At 39.7% G+C, this 21,873-nt stretch overlaps 1 protein-coding gene across 3 annotated transcripts in view; it reads left to right on the forward strand.

The window, feature by feature from the left end:
* PTK2 (protein tyrosine kinase 2) overlaps positions 1-21,873 on the forward strand; it is a 224,564-nt gene that overhangs the window by 10,888 nt on the left and 191,803 nt on the right. For 2 of the 3 annotated variants that reach the window (XM_088148916.1, XM_088148915.1), the window contains exon 2: positions 9,942-10,003. The exons of the other annotated variant lie outside the window; for it this stretch is intronic. The gene's annotated coding sequence lies outside the window, so the exon portion shown is untranslated. The remainder of the gene's footprint in view (positions 1-9,941; positions 10,004-21,873) is intronic. 3 annotated transcript variants of the gene reach the window in all.

The following is a 21,873-nucleotide window of genomic DNA, read 5'->3' on the forward strand; positions in this document are numbered from 1 at the left end:
GTGTTACTAATAGCAGTGTGCCTGTGGATGAATAGAGACAGCTGTGTTATTAACAAGGAGCCTTTTGTTGTCAACCAAAGAATAAAGCTTTTCATATTATTCTCTGATTCTGTCTTTTTAAATGTTTATTGTCTGAAACTAAAATACAGGTTTTATTTTATTATCTCCTCTATTGATATAATTATGGATTATCTAAACTGAATTATTTTCACACGTATTGAAAATGTAGTTTTATAGTAACATTCTTGCCGAATACTTTTGAAATCTATCTTCTAGAATTACTCTTTGTAATGCAGTAAAGTCTTCACTTTGAGCTTGATTCCTGGCCCCTTTGTGGACTTGTCGTTTTCTTGACGAGGTTGGCCAGGTGCTGCCACCCGCTGAGAAGTTGGGTATAGTAGGGCTGTGAAAGCATTTGAAAGGGGTGTTTCACAAATTGCACTGGCATGAGTGAAGCACTCCTCCTTGAAACATTAAAGCATCTGTCCTTTGCAGAAAGCTTAATGCAGCTGTTTTGAAGGCTTTCCCTGGTGGTCTGCACATGTATATGCCTATTCAGACAATGCTTCTGCAACCTTTTCAGAGGATGTGGCTGCTTTAATGCTTCAAGGAAGAATGCTTCGCTGATGGTGCAATTTGTGAAATGTTCTCTTCAAATGCTTTCATAGCCCTTCTATATAGTTTTCATTCTGAAGCCAGCCACTTTGTGCTTCTTTTTGCTCGGAAAATCAAGATTCAAATATTTGAATTAATGAGTAAAACCTGTGTTACAAGCGTTAAAAGCCTTTTGTATCTTACTGATTGCTGTGCTGAAGAAATGGACCCCTATATAAAATATTATTATATTATTCACAACAAAGTCCAGTTTAGAAGTAATGAGACCTATTATGGATGAAGCAATTTGAGTTTGTAGCCTTCTATCTTAATTTATATCAATCACAAAAAAAAATCTGGATAAGCTACTTATCACTTGGTCACTTTTACTTTTGTTCTTAGAGTGGCTAGAGTGTGGGAAGAACTCAAATTTATTAAGGCTTTTCAGGTTGTATCCTCTGGGTAATCTTAGTTTCTAATACAAATGATGTTGGGATTACTGAGAAATTAGGTATAAAGAACTTTAAATACTCTATTGTTTGATATCAGTAGCAAATATTACATAGTTTATTTACCATTTGCTGAAGATATAGAAGACTCCCTTTGCTGCAATCTAAAGTTTATTTGGATTTTTTTGGCCCAGATCTGATAGCCTTAGCTATAGTCTTCCTTGCCATTGCCTTGGGCATATGAGTATTCTGATTGTACAGAGTGTGAGGCTGGTTCTGTGTTCTTGCTCTCTCACATAAGATAAAACTTAGTTAATTATCTCCTCTAGAGCAGGAGGCTGTCCTGACAGAAAATATGAATTGCTATCAGTACATTAAAGGAGGTCTAAGTGTGAACTATGAGCTGTCTCTACCAGTTCCAGTATTTAAAGATTCACCTGCAGATTTACCCCTTCTTTCCTTGGCTAGTTGCTAAAAACAAATGAAAGACTTGCAGTTTCTATCTGGTAGAATGAACATGAGCAAAAAGAAAGAATGAACTGCTACCAAGGTGAGAGGTCTCATCCTCAGAACCTCCCCACCACCACCATCCCTCTCTGCCTGGCTGTCAGCATTTATATCCTAAATATAAATTACACTGGTATCATCAATAGTTTTCCATAGGACACAGAATAAAAAGTAATGTATTGTATGCATGGATCCTTGCTCAACAAAACAATTTTCCTTTTTTACATTTGAAGTGCTAAAGGGTGGAAGAATAGCAAGCGGATCAAACCAGCCAGTTCAAGCCTGCCTTTGCAGCAAAATAAAATATGGACTACATCAGCAGTGCACAAGCCCATGAAGAGATAGAGAGTGCACATACACTCTCTACTCCCCAGCAGTTTAGCAGGCCAACCAGACACTCCTGCATTCTAAAATATCCACAAACAAAAGGACAGAACAGATTGCACAAAGTGCAGTTAGGAAAGAATGATAACAAGATCAAAAACTCCAAAAGAGCCAAATCAAAACATAGAACGTTTTGGGGAAAAAAGGATAATTGGACTGTGTTGATGATGGCTTGCTGAGTTTAGGTATTCATGGGCACACTGCGCATGGTCTTCTGTCCTGTAGATTATGGAGCTTTCAAATAAATGGCTTTTTAAAGATGAAAACGCTCACTTTATATGTAAAGGCATACTGAATTCCAGGATCAACAGGAACCCAGAACATGCACAGAATGCACACAATTAAACTACAGAACAAGCAAACCAACACGCACTGTACATTTGCAATTCATCACTTGTGTGTGTGAATTTAAGCACAGTCTTGCATGCATGTGCACAATCACAGATCTTTGATTCTACCAGCTTTTCTTTTGAAGGCCACACATCTTATACCTAATGAAGTCTTACTCCTTCACAAGAGTTTTTGTGATAATTTTCTTTACCAAGAAAAAAATTACTTGGCTTTTAGGCAGTCAGGTAATTGTGCAATAAGTAGGGAAGAATATTCCTCTTTTTCTTCTGTCTGGTATGCTGTTGGCCAGAACATCTTCATACCCTTGCTGCATGTTTATGTGTTGTGGGAGCATGTGGCCTCAGAGCCAGTGTACACTGTTTGACCCAGCTGGGTCAAGGATTGCAACTCAGCAGCATCCTTATTAGTTATATGTAAAGGTGGATAGGTCACGACATTGGGTTGAGGGAGGGTGGAAACCTGTGGGAGCTATTATAGTGAATGAATCCCACTGCAATGCATATTGTGCAGAAACCACATAAACTCACATAGGATCTTTTCCACTGTAAGCTTCACTTAATGATGGCTCAGGGACCAAAAGGAGCAGCTAAGTAACCACATGGATCTCATCCAGTGTGCATCTTTAATGTGATGTGAGCCATAAACTCATTGTAATGTGAGTTGCTCCAGTTAGCGAGTAGCTTAGAGTGTGACCTAGGTGAGTTGGTGCCGTACGGACCACATTTACCCTTACCTTTGGCCATATCTGGGCAGTGGGCACATCTGTACTCTCCATCCTTTGCTTCACTCAGTACAGAAAAGAGCATTCTTTGTTGTTGGCAAGGCAATAGTCAATAACTCTCTTCTTCCTGGCAGTGTACTAAACATGGTGCTCCAAATGAAGGTTGGCACACTTGCACTTGCCAAGGAGAATTCCATGCCAGAATTGGGGCATCAGTGGCAACTGCTGCTAACAAAACATAATGCACTGGACAGTCTAGCCCCATCCTTCTTGGTTTAGTCTAGTCATATCTTTCACCTATGCCAATTCAACAACCAGAAGGACTGTTCAATGGGGAAAGATCCATCAGGATAGATTATGTCCCATTCGCCTTGGATCGTATAGGCTGGCAGGCACAAATACTCAGAATCCAAAGGTGTCAGCCACTGCACTATTCCTGTGTGAAGTTAGGCTGCCAGGGTTCTGCTACCTCTGAGCCCACTTTCTCCTGGAACTCACCCAAGGATTTTTCTAAGAACCAAGTGCAGAACCTGATACAGTGTGTAAAAGATTAACCACAAAGAACAGCTCAAATGCAGAAACTGTCTCTATCACAAATCTTCACTTCTGCAAGTTGAGGAGACATATGGGTGAAAGCCCTACCACATTGTGCACATCTGTCTGCTGCTCAAGCAGCTGGTTGAAAAGACAAGGAGGTAGAGTTCCATTGGGTGGGGACATCCAGCGGGATCAGGTGTTGAGATAGATGGAGCTTAGCTTGGCATTGGCCTAACATCCATCTTCCCTTGACACTCTGCAGGAAATTACCTGCAATCTTATGGCACTTGCCTATAAGAACACTGGTGGTAGTCTTGGTGCCAGCTGGGATGATCCTGGTACTGACCCTAAGGCCATTTGACCCAGTCAGATCAGTTTGTAAAGTAGTGCAGCTGGTGGGAACAAACTGACAGGTTTCCTTTCATATTTTGGGCCCATTTTTCATGACCACAAAACCAGAGTTTAGATTTGGCTGCCCAGACAGCCAGCTATCAGCCTTGTGGTTCAAGGACGTGCCCACTTCATTTGCTGTGAGAGCAATGTTATTATTTATTTAAATTTATTAGCTGCCCAACTCCAGTGGATTCAGCATTTCTCATGAAGCAGTGTCCCCCTGTGTCTGGATCTTACATCATGGGAAGTGCTTGGGCCTAGAGCAGTGTTTCTTAAAGTTTTTTCTCTCAGGACCTCTTCACACTTTTAAAATTATGGAGGATCCCAAAAGAGCTTTTGTTTGTATGGGTTATATTTATTTATATTTACCATATTAACAATTAAAATTGATGCATTCACCGCCCCACCACTTTTCACAATTGTTTTATAGGATTTTAATATTGTATTATTTTTCAACATAGGCTGACAAATGATTTTGATTAAATGGACCCCTGAGAGGGTCTTGGAGACCCCCAGGGGTCCTAGGGCCACACTTCAAGAAACACTGGCCTAGAGGAATGCATTATCCCCTAATTTCCCCACCCTCATCAGCATGTGGTTGGGAAGAGGTAAAAAGTACATACTACTTTGACTGGATAAAATGTTTGAGATGATGTGGATTTTTGTGTGGAGTTCTGGTGTGTGAGGGTATCTGGTAGTCAGAAGCAACAAGTTGGAGGAGACTTTGGAATTTAGGACTCTCCATTATGCTGAATATTTGCAAAGTTATTGTCTGTGCTATAGCTCATGTCATGTCTGATGCCTGTGGTTTACGCTGTTGTTTGCTGTCTGACAGCTGTTTGAACCACTGCAAAGCAACAAGGGCTGTCTGCTGGGCTTTTAACCACTACTCAGCAACATGAGCTATCTACTGTTGCCAGAAGTGGGAAGGACACTTAAATGATGTCTAAATAGGTGCTTAAATATCTTTAGGTAGAAATTGCTTGGTGTCCTTCCTTTGCTGATCCCTGCTTTGCAACAGAAAGCACAGTATGGGTCTTCAATGCAAGCCTGAGGCATTCCCATGCCATGCTGCTCTTGAGCCCACAGTATGCCCACTTTGGTAGGTTACCAGTACCACCACATGCTCAGGAGGGTCAGTCCCTCCTCCATTTGACTGTCACCCTGAGCTTTTGGGTTGATAGCTGAGGGAATGGGCTGATTGCTTGAAGTGTCACTTCCTTCACTGTGTGGGGGTTAGATTTCTTCCCTCAGCATTGGACTTACCTTTAGCCTCACCCTCCACAAATGCCAACTGGTATCACCATTGTTGTTTTAGGAGAAATTGACATGATGCTAAAAATCAAAATTGTTTACAGTAGTTGCCTTTACCTGCCTTGACCAGCAAACCTTAGCATTACTCTCACTCTCTCTGGCTTTCTGACTAACCTAACTCTTCTAGCCATGGCTTATCCAATGGGGGGTGGATGGGGGGAGGATATACTATGGACATATACGTAAAGTTAGAGGTAGGGGAAATAATTTAATTTCAAGCCTCATTTTGAGACTGAAAAAGAAAGGGTTCCACAAGGCCTTGAAGATTTGGTTGTCTCCCAAGCCTTGCATTAGATGGATGGATCCCCTTGTTAGGTGTATTTTTGTACTGAGTGACCAGATTCCATCTTGTTTTATTTTGTATTTTTTTGTTTATTATACTGTGAGGTGTCCAGAGTTGGTTTGGAGTTGGATGGTGCCTAAATTAAAATACATAAATGAATTTAAATTGAGTGTGCAGAAGTGCTATGAGTGCCAATAGACTAAAACTAATTGGAATAATTAATTTCCATAAATATTTGGAGGAGGGTTTTGGGGGGATGGGTGAAATACTTTTTTAACATAAAAGGGGCAAGGGAATGGGAATGGGCAAATTTTTCTCTTTATCTAATGAAACCCACTAGCCACCATACTACACTAAATCAAAACTCAATCTAAACCAAAAATAAATTAAAATAAATGGGCTTGGAGCTGTGGAGGACACAGCAGGGGCAGATAGGCACCCCAACACTTATTATCAGTCACCATCACTCCAGCAGAATCACTAGTCCAGCTTTGAGTCTAGTTGTCCCTTGCAATAATTTATGGTTTGCTCTCAAGTCAATCTTCCTCCAAAGGCAGAATCAGAATGGCTGCCTCTGTGCCAAATGCTCCTTAAATGCCTGTTGCTTTGCTCTATAACTCCACTCTGATCCCTGTCTTCCAAGGTTAATGTAGCATTATGGACATGACTGGTCCCACCTGGCCCAGACAGGAGAATTTGAAGAATAATACTCCAGTTGCAAGACACATGACAACTTCCAATCACAGTTTACAGAAACAAAACAAAACAAAACCCACCCAAATTCAGAAATATTTCTGACATACATCCGCATTTTGGTCTATCCCTGAAATAAAGCACTCCCTGAAGCTTGCTTGTTTTGACTTGGACACAGACTATCTGAAACTAGCTGTTCTGTAGACAGAACAGCTTGTGTATGGAATGGTCTGCAAATCCCATTTGACTACCACTCATCTGGGCAGGTAAACCATTCACTAACAACTCTGTTTTGCCTGGATTGAGCTTCAGTTTCTTGGCCTTCATCTTGTCTGCTTTTGTAGCCAGGCATTATTCAGCATGTTAGCTGTTCCATCGAGATCTCATGTAACAGAGGTAGGATGAAGTGTCACAGAATTGTAGAATGCAAAGGCTGGAAGCAACATCGCTGGCTGGGGAATTCTGGGAGTTGTAGTCCACATAATTTAAAGTTGCTAAGGTTGAGAAACACTGCTCTAGCCCAACCCCATTCCTAGTGCAATGATCCACTACTACAGCATCCCCAACAGGTGGCCACCCACTCTCAGTTTAAACACTTTCAACCAAACAGAATTCATCACCTCCTGAAACAGCCTGTTCTGTTGCTGTACAGTTTTACTCTTAAGAAATTTTTCAGATGTTCAGCTTCCTTGTAATTTAAAACTCATTTTTGTTTGTGCAAACCTCTGGTACAAGTTTGAACAATTCTGCCTAGTTTTCCACTTAACGATCCTTGAGATACTTAAGTGAGTGATCAAGTCTCCCTGCAGTCATCTCTTCTCCAGATTAAGCGTACCCAGTTCCTTCAATTGTTCTTGATAAGGTTTTCCCTCAAGGCTTCTTGCTTGCTCTCCTCTTGACGTAGTATTCTAGGTGCATACTAACATAGAAGGAAGCCATGGTTGATATTATCAAAAGCCAGAGAAGTCGAGGAGAATCAACAGGGTTGTACTCCTCTCCTGGAAAAGACAATTCAACAGGGTCACTCAAAGCCTAGCCCAAATTTTGATTGAAATGGATCTAGAAAATCTTGGAAGAGGATATTTATTTTATTTATTATACTTCTATGTTGTGATAATCTACAAGTAGTCCCAGCAGTTTATTACAATAAAAACAGTAAAAATAGAATTATTGAAATACCATACATCAGAATCTATAACAAAAGAAAATCAATTACTTCCCAAATACCCTCCAACTTTTTTACTGACTTCTGAGAGGCCATCATGATGTTTAGCAACCAGGCCTTGGGTGGGTTGGGGATGTCTTCCAAAATACAGGAACTGCAACAGGAAAACACTGATTAAGAATCCTCCCCCTCCTCCCCATTCACCTCTTGGAAATGAGGGCCCATTAATGGAATTCACCAGGGAGCATGCACCAGAGAGGTTGCTGGCCTACAATTACTTAGTTCTTTGGGTGTCATTATTTTGTTTCTTTCAGAAGAAGTCTCACTACAGTTTCCTTTAATGAGGCTCAGATCACTCCTCCTTGTAGGGAGGAATCTGTACTTTTCTAGATGCAGCTGAGCATCCTTTTTCTACCAGATGTGGGGGACATTAGTTAACCAAGGCTGGTTGGCTGACCTTGACCAAGTCCACATTATCAAAATTAGGAAAACAGCATTGTGCTTTTGTGCTGGAAATTCCACCTCTTTTGCATATAAGTCGTTCATCGTGATGCTGGTACAAAAGGTTGTGTCATGTCAGCACAACACTGCTTTCATCATTTGCCATCTCTCTCCTGAGGCCAATGTTATCACATCTTAATATGTGAAAATCATTTAAAGAAGTCAGACCAGGTGGGGCCTAATCATTTCTGTAGATTGGACTGACAGGACCATAAAATCTTAGCCATGACAAATTTGATCTGTTTTGCTATCCAAGTGTCTAGCTATCATGTTAGGAAACTCCTGAGGTTTCCCCTACTGGTAGTTGAATATTGCCTGTTTTGCTGTCATATTCATGGCACATTATACACGCTAATGTTTGCTCAGTGTGGAATTTGAGAGGTGATGGTAGCATGCATTAAGTTGGAAAATAAATAGATGAATGAACTGAGGCTGTATATCACATGATTTGATTGATTTGTAGATTTGACTGAGTAAACGTGGAGAAAGTTGCTCTTGGTTATGTGAACTGCGTAAAGATTTTGGTCTAAAGCAAAGCCTATGAAATCATTACTGTCTGAGATGGGCTGTAAGTTATTAATACATTTTTGTTGGAGAGCTGTAAGTGAACTTGTAAGTGAACCTGATTGTATTATATGTTCACTGACTTAGTTATACCCAAGATCCATTCAAGGATTTACAATATCAGGCTTAATATCCCTGATGGGAACTTAACCATCAGGGATATTAAGAAATCTGATAAACTTGGTTTGGTAGATATTCCTATATACTCAATAATACATTTTAGATCAAATGTGGAAAAGAGTCATTTTATGGGTTGCTGCTCTGGCATAAGGGAGAGTAATCTACAAATATTTTGCTTTAAAAAGTAAGTGTGAAAGGGTAATAAAGAGAGTTTTATAGTAGGGGCTGTTTTGTAGCAGAAAAAAATCAGCCATGTGCTTAAGGAGTGTGTGGTCATTTCTCATGATTTGATGCTTTAGTTCAAAGCAATTAAAGTTCTTTTAACTTAGTTCGACTTGTCTTTTTAGGGCGTGGACACATTCTGTGACTAGATAGGAAACTCTAAGAAGAAGACTGTTAAGCCTGCGGTAGTACAGTTTGAGGCGCCTTCAGAACCCTTGGGTATGGCCCTCAGAAGCTTCCATAAATTGTTATTAATTGAAACTTTGAATGTGGCAGGGAAAATGTATTTAACATATGGATGGGGAAAATGAGGTTATCTATATTGAATTTTAAATTAAGTTGTAAATTAAATCAAATTTAGGTTTTTTTCATGGCCATAGTTACTACTTTTTGGATTGTGGCTTTCTCACAGTGTGCTTACAGTGTGTAGGCTGGAAAAAGGTAGTCTGGGTTTGGATGTTAACCTAGGAATAAACAAATACCTAAAAGATCTAGCAATTATAATCAATGCCATTAGGTCTGAAAACCAGTTTTTTTTTAAAAAAAGCATTTGGTGGAAGAAATCCTGATTTCAAATAACTAGCATAGAAATGAGAACTATTCAAATATTTTTGAGAGATATAACTTTTGACAAGAAAATGTACTGAGTGCTCTTGTACTGATAAGAATGTTTGTGATTACTATTGATGTAGTGTAGTATGTTAATACCAAGAAGATGCAAAAATGCATTTAAAGTGCCAGATTGTTTTACTTTCAATTTTATACAAAACCTTATTGTATCTTCCATTTTCACTAAGTTACTCATTTTAAGAATTTTGAAGTACCATTCTTCTTACCTTCTTAGGTTTGGACTTTATTGTGTACAGGTAGTCCTTGTTTAGTGACTGCCTTAATTAGCAACTGTTCACGGTTACAACAGTGATGAAAAGTAAATTTGCAACCAGTCCTCGTATTTACGACCTTTGCAGGCCTGTAAAGCAAAGGAAAACTGAAGTAAGATCATAAGCACAGTCATAGTTTCACTTAGCAACTGCTTCACTTAATGACCAAATTGCCTGTCCAACTGTGGTTGCTAAATGAAGACTACCTGTACATTGAACTGTGTCAAAGAAAATTCCTGATTATTTCCAATTATTATTACAGATTTCAAAAACCATCTTTTATTGGGACAAACCTCCAGCTGAGAGCCAGAAAATCTTTTTAAGGTAGGTATTCTGCTTTTGTTTTTCCTGCTTGCTGGTGTGTAAACATTTATAGATTATATTGTATAAACTAGCATACATTTGAATAAGGGCTGTAAGAGTCAATACTGTAGTTTAATGCTGCACTGTAATTTTTCTGCAGTGTTAACTTGGGTAATTCCATTACTACTAGTACTATTGTTGTTGTTGTTATTATTGGGGAAGCTGGCAGGGAAGGTTGCAAATAGCAATCATGTGATTGTGGGGTGTTTGGCAACCAGTCATAAGTGCAAACAGGTTATCAAGTACCCAGATCACGATTGTGTGACCATGGGGGTGCTGGGATGGCTGGAACTCCGAAGACCCGTCGTAGCCACCATTCATTTAGTACTGTCATAACTTGGAATGGTTGCTGACTGAATGGTTGTAGGTTGAGGACTACCTGTAGTGTTTTTGCTCATACCTTCTGCTTTGTTACTATGCCAGAACTGGCATTGTGAGTAATGAATAATTTTTAACTGAATTCTTTGGTTCCGTATTCAGGCATTATAGTTGTGAATTTGGTAGAGTGCTCATAACTTGCTAATGAGGAAAATGTGCAATTTCTCTGGTCTTACATATATTCTGAAAAGTGAGACAATTTAGTTCACTTGCAAATACAGGTAGTCCTTGAGTTATGACTGCAGTTGGGACCGGGAGTGTCATTGCTAACGGGTGATGTGATGGAGGACTTGGATGAGGAGGTTCAAGGACATGGGGAGAAGCATCTCCTCAGCCCACAGACTGAGCGTGTGAAAGCAAAGAGGATGAGACTGGCACCACCCTAAGGAATTTGTAGTGTTTAGTTGCAGACTTTGGGAGTTAGTGTTAGTCTGGCAAGATTCTGTCTAGCAGGTGCAAGCTAATAAAGAACAGAGTAATTCCAGAACCGTCTCGTGGAGTTTCTTGGGCTGAACCTGACATCAATCTCACCAGACTCACTCTAACTCTCAAAGTCTGCAACTAAACACCACGAATTCCTTAGGGTGGTGCCAGTCTCATCCTCTTTGCTTTCACACGCTCAGTCTGTGGGCTGAGGAGATGCTTCTCCCCATGACCTTGAACCTCCTCATCCAAGTCCTCCATCACAGATGCGGCCGTAAAGCATGATGTCATGGGACCACATTGCTTAGCTATGGCAATCCAGGCAGTCCCAGTTGTAGTTGTAACCCAAGATGCGTGGGTTATTAAGTGGGAAGTGGAGGGAGTCCCAGGTAAGGAGCACGGGAGTGCTGCAAGGGGGTGGGGGAGGCCTTGGGAGGCCCAGTGCAGGCCACATGCAAGTCGGGAGGGAGTGCTCGGTGCGGCGCTAGCTCAGAAAGGTCAGGGAATGAGGGTGCAGGGTGTATGCGATTGCGGGGAGACAGTGGAAAGAGGGTGTAGGGTGCGTGGATGCGTATATGCAAGCGCAGGGAGGCCAGGGAAAGGGTGGAAAGAGGGAGGCAAGTGAAAGGAGGAAGGAGGGCATGTGAGGCTGGTGGGGGTAAGACTTATCCAGTCACTTGCAACTTTCCTTGCCAGCTTCCTGTTGACTTTGTTTGGGGGAAGCTGGCACGGAAGGGCACAAATGATGATCATGTGACCATGGGGTGCTGCAACTGGTCTTAAGTGTGAGCTAGTTGCCAGGCACCTGAATTTTGTTCACTTGACCGTGGGGACGCTGCAGTGGCCAGAACTTTGAGGACTGGTTGTAAGTCCCTTCGTTCAGCGCCACTGTTACTTTGCATGGTCACTGAATGAATGGTTGTAACTCGAGGACTACCTGTAATCCTAAGCACTGATTTAAAAAAGTTCTAGGGCACAGGTTTTGCTGCAATAGTGTGCCTGCATTGCAGAGATTGACTGAATAATTGGTTTCTTTAGGGACCTCAGCGTTTCATTTTAACCAAATAAATTCCTAGTTCTTGTATTTCAAAAGATACCTGAAAGTATGAAGACATGGCTGAATTCAGAAATAAGATCAGAAACTTCATTAGGAGTAGTATAATAAGTAAACATATTTGCTTAAGTCATATAAATGGTGGAATTCAACTGTAAGTGTAAAGTTCATGATACATTTTGGGAATATATTTTTATTGTATTTGTATCTTAACACCAATAGTTACATGAGGATGAAGATGTAATCTTCTCTACCAGGTTTCCAAGTACTACACTAGCACTGATACTATGGTAGGAGGGGGGCATGGTAAACAAGATCTTTGCAGTAGCCAAAAGCACTGCCCTATTGGTGCCTGTATGTTATGTTGGGCCTTATGGACAAGATATGGCTGCTGGTGATATATCGTCTGCCCCATTCTCAGGAGCAGCTCTTCCTGAGCTCCTAGACTTTGTTGCTGGATTGGTGGTAGGGATCCTTGGCTTTTGGTCCTTGGCTTTCAACCTCTATTCCCTGGGGATAGGTTTCTGTGTGGGCTCAGGAGTTAATGGCTTCTGTGATTATTATGGGCTTATCCTAGGAAATTTTGGGTCCTATATGTGTAGGTGGCCACATGCTGGACCTGGTTACTACTTAAAAGCAGTTGTAGCTTGTTCTGAATGCAAAGAACGTTACCACCAGTCCTTTGCCTTGATCATATTATATTCTGGTTCACATGCACATATGTGGCACACCTGACTCCTGTAGGGGCATCAGATTGGTTGAGAAGATTTGCTGTATGTGCTCTAGTCTACCCAATCATGAAGGTAGCTCTGCCATATATCTTGTCACTAGCTAGAATACAGGGATGGTGAAGTTGCTGGGTGAGAGAGCCTCCAGGTGGCTGCTCTTCCCCCACAGATCATATGAAGCTCCTTGGTTTACTGAGGAGCTGAGGGAAGTGAAATCCAGAGTAACACTAAGAAAAAATGAGTGAAGGTGACCACTCATGCCCTTCAACCTGTGGATATACAGGATTTGGATAGGGCTCCCTGTGGTATGAGTGTGGCCATCTGTAAGCTTGACCTATGCCCCCGCTGTTTATTCAGGAGGGTTGTGTGTGTTGGATTCAGGAGATGGCTAATACTTCTTTAAGGGAGAGGATGGTGCCAGCTATCTTAAAGGAAGCAATAGTGTAGCCCCTCTGAAGAAGGCATCATTCAGTCTGAAGGCATCATTTAGTCAGCAATAGTGTGGCCCACCTCCCAGCCTGCTTGCTTGTGGTCACATGAGGTCCTCACTTAATGACCCATATGGTCCTAGGTTTATGACAGCAACTGGGACTGCCAGTATTGCTGTTTCTAAGCAATATGGTCACATGATGTCACGCTTTACAACCACATCACTTAGTGATGGAAATCCCGGTCTCAATTGCTGTCATAACTTAAGGACTACTTGTATGTGAAGCGATTGGGGGAAGTCATCTGCTAGTTTAGATTGAGGTATATTTAATATGCTGATATACCCAGCTTTATATTGCTGTCCTATGACAGACCCTTGATGCTGTAGAAGTCTTGGCAGGGTACTTTGTACTAGAAGCAATAGTTGTCTTGAATTTGATGGCTGGCAAAGAATACTTTTTTGCCAGCATGGTATCAGTTAATCAAAGGCTTTTAATGTAGAAATCATTTATATTTATTATTAGAAAGGCTCCAGAATTAAAGTAGTAAAAACTGTGTGATAAGAGTTAGCTTGATTTTGTCAAGTGTCAGTTATAGTTATAAATATTTAAAATGTTAAATAACCGTACATTATTATGTTTCTTTCTGGGAGTCAACAGTAGAATTATCCAAGAAATAGACAACATGGTTTACTTTTTAGAATTCTATGTTTGTTCAAGACAGTAACAGGGTGACATGATGATTGGCTATACAGTATACTCTTCCCCTTGAATTTTTTTTCAATTATGCAGTTATCAGGCTGATGATAAATTGAAGATGGCTGGTTTTTCAAACTTTATTTCTTTTAAAACATGGCTCTAGCCCTTGGTTTAAAATAAGAATATTAAGTATGCTGTTGTCATTGTTATAATTACTGTCAAACTTTCTATCACCTGTGGAAATAAACTTCAGTACTCCAAATCACAATTTAAAAGTCATCCAATTCATTGATTGATTAAATTCATTAAAATATGATTCATACATTGCATGAAAAGCAGTGGGGTACATGCCAATCAGAATGGTATTACCATATATTCAAACTTCCCATAATGAGTGTCAAATATTCATGCCCCTCTTTCATGTGAATCAGATTGTAAACTCCCCTGAGATCCAATTTGATAAAAATGCAATTTGGAGTTCAGAAATGAGGTTCAGAAATGAGGGGAAGAGGATAGTGATTGCTAATGGTTATAAAGTTCAGGAAGCTTTAACTGCGGATTACACATAAGGACCTATCCTTCTTAGCCAAAAATATAGGAGTATTGGTAGGGGAGGAGGAGGAGCAGATAAAGTGTGTTGTAAGTTCTCTTCAATAAATTATTTTATGCAACCAGCTCTGTATTTGATATTGAGTGGTGGTGTATTGCTATTGTCATCATTGTATTTGTATGCCAGGAAACCTTTCCAGACTCATGTTGGCTTATAGCAGTATAATAATATATAATAAAAAGCCAACAGCAAGAAATGAGAAAAATAGCCCATAATTTCAATAATATCATAGTTCAGATTGATAAAAAAACAAAAGAAAACTATTAAAATATGCAGCAAATAGTCATCCAAGCAGACATGGCAAACAGTTACAGAAAACTGTCACTGATGTGTGCAGCCTAATTTCTAGGGGAAAGTTGTTCCAGAATATTGGCAACATGATAGAAAAACATCAGTTTCAGCACCTCATAAAACTGAGGTACTGTGAACCAGCTTCTCCAAGAAGACCATTTCAGACATCTCTGGTTGGATTAGGTTGTCCTGCAGGTACCTAGGTGTCAAGCCATAATGGCTTTGCGAGTACTTTGAATTGTACCCAGAAACCTGTTGATAATACAGAGTCCACAAGATAAGTGCAATATGATCATAGTGACAAACACCAGACAACAAGCAGACCAGTGCATTTTGGATCAACTGTAGTTTCTGAGTAGTTTTCAAAAGCAGCCTCATGTAGAGCTGTATTACAAACGTCTAACTACATGGTAATAAGGGCATGAGTCACTGTAACCAGCTGAGTCATGACTAGTGTATCAGCTGGAGCAGGGCAGGGTCCTTCTGGGCATCACCTCCACCCACCTCTCTGGCAGTAACCATAAATCTAGAAGAACCACCAAGGAAAAATAAGAGGAGGAAGGAGTATTCGGTATGTTTGCCACCTTGAGTTATTTATAACAATAATAAAGGTGGGATAAAAAATCTAAAAAAAAACTTATGACCTTCCTCAGGGGCAGTGCCAACCCTTTGAAGAGAGAACCCTGGGTCTGATGAAAAACAATGATGAGCAAGCAGTAACTGCGTTGCTTGAGTTCAGCTTAGCTTGTTTTATCCCGGCCAAACCCCAGAAGCCACCAGATTTCAGTGGTGTCTCCTGTTGGGCAGTATCAGAGAGACCCAATTTAGTCTAGTGGTTCAGGTGCTGGACAGTGAGAAATCTGACTTCTAATCCTGCCTTAGATGTGGAAGCCAGATGGGTGATTTGGAGCCAATCACACTCTCTCTCACACTTAGAAAGAAGACAGTGGCAAATCACTTATGAAAATGTTGCCACCTTCTCTTAAGGTAAAGCATCTTTCATTGGCTGAAGTGGACTGTCAGAGGTGTGTTGCACTAAATCCGAAGGTGAAGATTCATGGTATTTCATAATGTATTTACTTGAATCAACTCTAGATTGTTTCTTTTGCATTGGTTTTCTAAGAAAAGTTACTCTGCATATTTTGTACTTTGCTGGTAAGCTGACCCTAGATGAGGAACTGTATAAAAAATGATCTGGAGTGTGGCTTTGGTGCACTCTTGTTTCTTTGTGTGAGGGAAGGAGTTGCTTCTTTGATTTTTGATAAATTGTAGGTTTAGGACTCAGCTCTTACTGTAAAGTAATGAAATATGCCCAGATTCAATTTATGGCAGCTTGCTGACCCACCCAGAAAGCAGTTGTGACTCACTGGCTTGTCATTTTCTGCCATTTGAGAACTGCTGAATTATATTTTCAGTTTATGAGAAAGTCAGAATATAATGAGCCAGAAACTAATTTCCATTGAAAAATTGATTTTTTTTGTCTCTGTCATTTATATTTAACCCTACTCATAGAGATTTGTCCTGTTTCATTTGAGATTACTGTTGGAAAGCTCAGAAAACAAGTCAGGAAGTCTTTTAGCAATGTGCTTTATTTGGACTTCTTTGTGTTCTCTTCAGTACTGCATATGTAATAGATTGAGTCATCAGCCAACAGTTTACTTTGGATAAATAACTTGCAGAATGCAGTACGGCATCTTCTTGTATCAGACTTTTTAACAGAAGTCACATTGTGGATTTTATTCATGACTGCTCTGGTAGAATGCAGAAAAGCAAACAAAAAACAGCATAGCAAGTATTAAAACGTGCATATCAACAAGTAAGCACACATGCATCCACTGTTTACTAGTTGCAATATCAATAATAATCTAAATTAAATTAGTGAACTTGCATTCTGATCTTACATATTAGGATGTGATATAGTATGATTTATTCCTAAGTATATAAATGTAGGGCGCACATTTTAAAAAATGATTGAAGTCATCCAGTTTTTGAAAAAGGTCTGCTTTTCTTAGCGCTTCTGAGGTTCCTAAATCTTGATATTTGTGTATGCCTATTTTCAAAAGAGTATATGAAGTTGATTATGTGCCATTAAGTTGTTTTCGACTCCTAGCAACCACATAGATAGATTTTCTCCATGATGATATGTCCCTAACCTGGTCTTTCAGGTCTTCCAGCTGTGCATTCATCGCCTCTGTAACTGAGTCAGTCCACCTTGCTGCTGGTCGTCCTCTTCTTCTCTTTTCTTCCACCTTTCCCAGCATTACAGCCTTTTCCAGAGAGCTGGGTCTTTGCATAATGTGTCCTAAGTAGGATAATTTGAGCCTGGTCATTTCTGCTTTGAGTGAGAACTCTGGATTGATTTGTTTGATGATCCATTTATGTATTTTCTTGGTTGTCCACAGTATTCTTAGGAGACACACATACTTTAAAAGAATTGAAATGACTAAGAAACATGTCTGTTTTGTTAAAGATAGCATTGAAAAGGAAGTTCATCACAGTACACCTAAATATCCATAACATGGGGGTAGGATGCAAGTTTCAAAATATTTTTGGATCACTACTGAGAAGCCTTTATCTCTTGAACACCCCAACCTAACCAATTTTTGTGGCACTGAAAGATGTGAAGTAGATTTTACAAGGTAGAAGGAATTCTATGTCCAAAATGAATGATAATTGGATTTTAAGCAGTAGGCATTTAGAATTTTAATTATTAAAATGAATCCCAATAGAGGCGAATATGTGTAGCTCCGGGTTGAACTGTGGAGTCCTTGGGGTTCTCTGAACTTGGTTCTTTTCTTGCAAACGTTTCATTACCCGGCTAGGTGACAACTTCAGTGCTAAAATGGGATGGGGTTTGCTCTCTGTTTACATGCTGTGGCCTGCCTTGCCAGTGCTGGTGGGGTGGGGGTTTGTTTTGCTCTTCTGGTAGTTCCTTGATTAACATATGTTTACTGCTTGATTGTGTGCCTGGTGGTGACCTTTGCTTATCTGGGTGATGATTGCTGGTGAGGAGATCTTCTGGCTTTGGTCTCTTTTGAATAGTATGTAGATGCTGTTTATCTCTATGCGTCTGTTAATTGCCGCCTTGTCTGAATACTTTGACATAAACCCAGAAACCAATACATTCGACATAAAACTAGAATTAAACTTTTTGGGCTCCATACAAATACAATACAAAATACAAAGTACTTTAATGACCAAGTATAAAATATATACAAGGAATTTGTCTTCGGTGACGAACAGCAAGATCAACGGTATCAGTATGTACAGGGCTGCAATGTATGTATTATTTTCAGAGGCAGCTTGTGCAGTATATTGCCATAGTCCAGTGTTTACGGACTTAATGCATGGGTAATTTAGGCATGGTCTGAGTACTCCAGAAATTGTACAAGTAAGAACTTCTAAAGAACTTTGTGGTAGCTGCCCCATCTCCAAACAAATTCCGTTTAGATATTGACCAGCTGACCATTTTGATGTGAATCCAAATTAAGTGTTACACATTTTAGCTTAATTGTGATTGCTTTGGAAGTTTTTCAACAAGCCTAATGTCTAGTTTTTTCTTCTCTGTCAAATTGGTTAGCATGGGGAGGTTGTATGGTATCAATGAGAGGGGAGTTGAGTTTGTTTTGCAAGCTTATGTTAAATAGTTGAGCTCAAATCTTAACATAAAGTAGAGCTTGTAAAAGAAACTGCTTTGTGCTATATTCTTACATGTCATCAACGCTTACAATTTGCAAGTACAAGAGAGTGTAATTTTAAGGTGAAAATTGAGTGCTGAAAAGAAGGCAACCTTGTGGAAAGAATTTGTAGGGATAGAATACTCAACTGAAACTACATCTTCACTGTCAGTTATCTACTGATGCAACTTATTTTTCTCTTGAGAGATGAAGCTTTATAGAAAGTAGAGTGACTTGCACAGGTGTTAGTTATTAATGTGATCACAAGAGCAGAAAACCTTTCTGAGATTATACCCTAGACTATTATGAATTATGAGTGTCAGTGCACATTAGAGAGTCACTGGCTGCAGTTGAACATTTATCTATTCTTAAACTATGGCATATGAAGCTGAGGCTGAGAATCATGGCTGCTATACTATTGCCTCTTCCTTTCTTACTCTGAATATACACAGAGAAGAAATGTGATTTACACTGAGGAAGAGGCATTGTTCTCTGTAAGTTGGAGAAACTTGTTTGCAGATAGCATGACCTCACCTACTCAAACAGCTTGCTCAGGAAGTGTGGATTTGAAATTGATGGTTCTCTTTAGGCAAGTGATCTAAATCTGTTTTTTTCTGCGGATTCAGTGTTTTCATTACTGCCTTAAATTAAAAATTCCTCTTTTATTAAGCAGATACTTATCATTTGTGATACACCTTTTTTAGATCTAGAGATGGCAGATTTCATAAGTCTGGGGGACCAAGGACCTAGAGTTGGTAATGAAACTCGGACTTGACAAGCTGAAAAGTACTCAGTGGTTCCAGATGTTGACATGACATTTATCTCTTATTCTGTCAGAAGACAGGGAATTCAAGTAAGAATGTATATAGATTATTTTATCTTGAAAATGAATGTGAATTGATCAAGATAAGCTTTCAGAGAATCCAGTTGTTTACCCATTGGGCTGATACATAGTAAAACCTTATCAGAAGAGCTGTGTTGTCAAATTGTCCAGTTATATTTACATTACATATTAAAATACAAACTGCTGTAGCAATAAATGTAATAGCAGTGGTAGTTGCTTTTGCCACAGTTAGCCTTAAAATCATCCCTAGCCAGCATTTTGTCACCTTTGAGTCTTTCTGCAGCTAAATTTGAATTGTGAAGTTTACTGTTTAATAATTCGCAGTACTTCAGAATACCAAGAACCTGTAGTTCAGCTTCAAGAATTTATATCAATAAAATAGTTTCCGTCTTATTGCAGGAATTCATCTTGACCTTGGCAATGCCACCAGCCAGTTCTGTGAAAAATTCCTGCAGACCCCTTAGGAAACATGTAATAGTGAACTGCTTGCTTCCAAAGCAGCCTGGTATTTCATGAACTGTTCCAGCAGGAGAGGATTGGCAAGGCATCTTGGCATCTCTGGCCCCTTATCCATTGGTCAGGCAGGCAGTAGCAGATATTGTGTGGCTTGAGCTGTGCAGTAATCAGTGTTTGGGAAGTGTATTCTATTTGCCAGGCCTAAGAAATGAGTTTTATATTCAAATACTTTGAATTTTCAATTACTCTGCACTGTGTCCACTACCACATAGTTGACTAGGTTTTTAGGTTCACACAGCACATCTGACTAGAGGAAAATAATATGCTCCAATCTTGGATTAAAGCTGTCTTCCTTGGTTTAAAATCCTTGAGTTAAATCTGGGTTTCCAGGTTCACATAACACAGTGGACTCTTAACTAACTTGTTTAGCTATGTTGTTGAATCTACCTACTCATAGCATATCTATCTATCAGTCAATCATTTATATTTGGATAGACCATGTATTTAGCCTTACCTTTACTCATGAGTGAAAGATAACCTTACATTTTTATGGCTGTTGCTTTCTGGGAATCCCCTAGATATACTCTGCTGAAGTATTCCATTGAAATGTTAAAAGCTCTGATTTGGTAGCTAAGGATATTGAGAGATCTTCAATTGTGTATTAAGTATGAGACTGAATAAGGATAATTTAAGGGTAGTGCTTTTAAAAGCCTGGAATTAGCTTTTCAGCTACTAGTAATGATAGCAGGATTTAAATTCCCCTCTGACTAGTATATTACAAACTTTAGCTATATCCATTCAACAAAAGGAGTAGGAAAAAAAATCAGCCACCTGTAAATAAAGTGCTTACCAGCTTTTCCTGGTAGAACTGTGTACAATACTGCTTAAGAGTTGCCACTGAGCATTTACTGTGGCTTCTTTGTTAGAAGGGAAACCTCAAAAACTGGAAATCTTGGAGGAAGGTCTGATACCAAGTAAATTCCCCACCAAGCAAGTTTAGACTGCTTTCCGCTTAAGCGTGGCTTTGACACTGTGGTCTGTCTGGCCTTCAGGTGAGGCTGAGTATAATTTCCCAGGATTACTTGGCAGCTGTGGAGGACACTCATGCTACCCTGGGAAAAGGCACAGCTGTTTTAAGGAATTGCATACAGGTGCTACTTTGGTGTCCCTGCATTCTCCAAAGCACCTTTTGCCTTTGAATCCAAAGTGCTGTAACAAACAAAAGGTGAAAAGTTTGACATGTTTAGCCATAGGAAACAAGTAGGAATATGCAAAACCTATTGATTTGGAGCATGTGAAATCTCCTCTCAGCCATGCTGTTCTAGGGGGTAGTTCACTGCTTTCCAGAAGTGGCATTGATTATTGATAGGTTTCTGAATCCAATTCAAAATACTGGTGTCAACCTATAAGACCTCTACATGGTTTTGTCTCTTATATATTTGTAGGACCATCTTTCCCAACCGCATTCTGCCCTTCTTAATGTGAGCTTCTTGATAAGGTGATGCTGAGGATCCCCACTTCACATTAGCTGAGAGGCATGAGAGCATAAAGTCCAACCCTTCTCAGTGGCAGCTCCCATGTTATGGAACAGCCTGTCTCTTAAGATGTGTGGGGTCCCAAATCTTTTATCCTTTTACAAGGTGTTAAAAGAATTTTATTCTGGAGATAATTTGAGTACTGATGGTGGTTGGGCTCCCCTTTTTAGATTGATCTGTTTTTGAGATTGTGGATTAATTGAATTATAAGATTTATATCCTACTTGTCATTTTAAGCTGAAACACTAACAATTTGAGATCTGCAGATGTCATTTGTTAGCTGAAAGTAAAGAAGACATGCACAAGCTCATTAACAAAGTAAAAATGAAAATGAAAAAAATATGTGTTAATGTCATTCTGCATGCTTAGTGAACTTATAGTTGGTGGCAAGTGAAGATGTTAGGTTTGTTTCTTGGACTCAAGAGTAGCTGAACATACTGTGTACTGGAGAAGTAAAGAGAAGATTAATCACAGGGAGGAAGGCAATGGTTAACTTAGAAAAGGTTATTTGAATGACAATGAATACCAGTATAGCGGTCTTTTGAATAATAATATATGGCGCTGAAAGTAGGACACCAAGAGAGCAGGAGAAAGAAGATAGACATCTTTGACGTATGGATTTGGAGATAGTTAATATGAGTGCCATGAACTGCAAGAAGAACCATCCAAATAAAGACATGCTGCTCTCTTGAGATGATGATCATTAAG

This window comes from Python bivittatus, unplaced genomic scaffold (assembly GCF_059951505.1).
Source record: "Python bivittatus isolate LINGU-HERP-01145 unplaced genomic scaffold, Pbiv_v1 ctg000590_np1212, whole genome shotgun sequence".
Classification (NCBI taxonomy): Eukaryota; Metazoa; Chordata; class Lepidosauria; order Squamata; family Pythonidae; genus Python; species Python bivittatus.